The 2,500-nt window shown below is 24.8% G+C and overlaps 1 protein-coding gene across 1 annotated transcript in view; it reads right to left on the minus strand.

Annotated features, from left to right (window-relative positions):
* The window catches only part of LOC136080362 (mucin-2-like), a 200,982-nt gene that overhangs the window by 151,663 nt on the left and 46,819 nt on the right, over positions 1 to 2,500 (minus strand). The gene's annotated exons all lie outside the window — the stretch shown is intronic.

Below are 2,500 nucleotides of genomic sequence, written 5' to 3' on the forward strand. Positions count from 1 at the left end.
TATTTTGACTTTGATAGATAAGTACTATCACAAACAGTTACTTACTTTGTAAACAGATGTAATAGAAAAATGTTACACAGCTAATATTGATGGAGGACAGGGCAGTGGGCCAAACAGCTGTTTTTGTGGACATTGGTTCAAAACTTTTGAACGGAAAGTGCTTTGGGGTTGATTAAGCACTTTTAGGAAAGGTTTTAATGTGTAAATGCTGGAAAAACTAAAAAATAACTTTGCTGTAGGATATTTAGGTCATAATTTAAAATACATATTGAAAATTTTGCCTTTTTATTGGTTATAACAAAAAATATGTATAAATGTTTATAAATATGTATGTATATTTTGTAATAAACAGATAACATAGTTACATTAAGGACAAAAACAATAAAAATTATCAAAAGAAGTACTAAAAAACATAATTTTTTTATATGCTAACATTTTTAAATGTGTATCTTCAGATAAGATGTTATTAGAGACATTTTGTTTGAGGCAATATTTATCAGAATGTCCTCTTTCATAACAAAATTTGCAAAATGGGTTTGACTCGTATCTCTTGTCAAAAATATTGTGATCAGATGATATCCACAATCGGTTAATGGTATCAGTTAAATTGACAATATAGGAGTTTTTTCTTGAGAGTCTAGTATGTATCAACCTTAATATTTGTTATTACCTTTTAACCTCTGAACCATAAAGATTTCTCAAACCACTTTCCTCATTATTCAAAATTAATCCCAAAAATAACCAATGAGTTTGTGAACTGAAAGTGTTATATTTTCCTCAGCAATAAAAATTTCAAATAAGTCAATTTCGTTGAGCTTCATTATTATTAAAATAAAGATATAAATATTTTTGTTGAGTCATTATCTAATAACTTTTTAAACAAAATGATTTAAACTTTAAATAATATAAATCAAAACATAAATAAGTTTACCTGATAAGTAAAAATATTATATTATTACTATATAAACCACAAAGCCTTCATTTTTGATTTTAACCCCTGCAATTCATTCATTTTAAAACAGATTTAAATGTTGCAATCTTTTTTTTTTTATTAATCATTATTTTAACTTTTAAATTTGGTCAAAAATAAAAGTTCAAAAAAAAAAGGTAAGGAAAGGCAGGGGGGGAAGGGGTGGAGGTGTTGGTCAAAAATTGGTCTTAATCCTTTTTTTAATTTCTACACATACACTTTTACTGAACACATCTTCCCCTTTAAAAAATATGTACAAAATAATGTAAAACTATTTGCATTAATATTTTTTTATATATTATACAAAAATTTGAACTAAAAGAGTAAGGTCATTCTTTTACTTTTTTTTGTTTAAAATTGCTTAGTTGGCACAATTTATTTAAAAAGCATTTTATTCCTCTTTGTTATGGGGATTTAAAAATATATGGGTTTACTAGCGCCAACTTGGCACTTTTTGAAATAAGTTATTTTTTCTGATAAAAAATTAGTTAAAAAGCAACTAAAATTTTGATAAATTTTAGTTGTTCCGTTAGGTATTTTATGTAAAAAAAACTTGGGGCAATAATCTATGAAGTCAACATTCACATTTCCACAAATTGCACTCTAAGATTGTCTCTACATACAAATATCACATTAGCACTGCTTATATAGTGACATTTTTTCTTATATAATGCCAAAAATGACTTTTATGTATCATTTATACCTACTACCTATCTTTTGCAACGAATTTACATTATTCAAACTAATATATTTTCTGAACAAATCATGCTTTTGAAATAAATTTTTTTTAATAAACTGGAAATTTATTTAGCTTTCAATAACAACTAAAATAAATTTACCTTGGTAACATTGATTTTTGAGCAATGCCTACTGTTGTTGGCCCACTGTGCAGGGATTTCTCAAGACTGCCATTATTGTCTTAGGCTCATCAACATAAATTTTTTGACCAAGGAACCAGTATATTGGGGTCAAAAAGATGTTGACACTATTTCAAAAGTTAATATAATCTTAATAAAACTTAATATGAGCTGAATATTTTTGTCTGAAATAAATTAAAAACTTAAATTTAAATTTAAAAAAATTTAGTAAAAAAGTTTGTTCTTTTCATTATTGAAATTGAATTAAAAGCTGTGTTCGTTTCATTAGTGAAACTGAATTAAAAGCTGTGTTTACATCATAACTGAAAAAATGACTAAATTTCAATTTGAATTTATAATTTTTGCAGTTTGAGCATTTTTATTGTTATAGTTTATAGATTCTTGTTATACAGCTATATGTTATAATTCTTATATATGTTATATAACTTTTATGATATCATCTTATAAAGCTATGTGTTATATTTCTTATATATGTTATATAGCTTATATAATATATATATATAATATAGCCATATTATAGTTATACATAGCTCATATTACCTTATAGACATTTCTTATATTATTATTATTTCTTTTAATTCTTAAATAAAAATTTTAATCAATAGCTGACATGGCATAAAATATGTCTAGGTTAATTAATTGCATGCAATAG

The sequence above is a fragment of the Hydra vulgaris genome, chromosome 05 (assembly GCF_038396675.1).
Source record: "Hydra vulgaris chromosome 05, alternate assembly HydraT2T_AEP".
NCBI lineage: Eukaryota > Metazoa > Cnidaria > Hydrozoa > Anthoathecata > Hydridae > Hydra > Hydra vulgaris.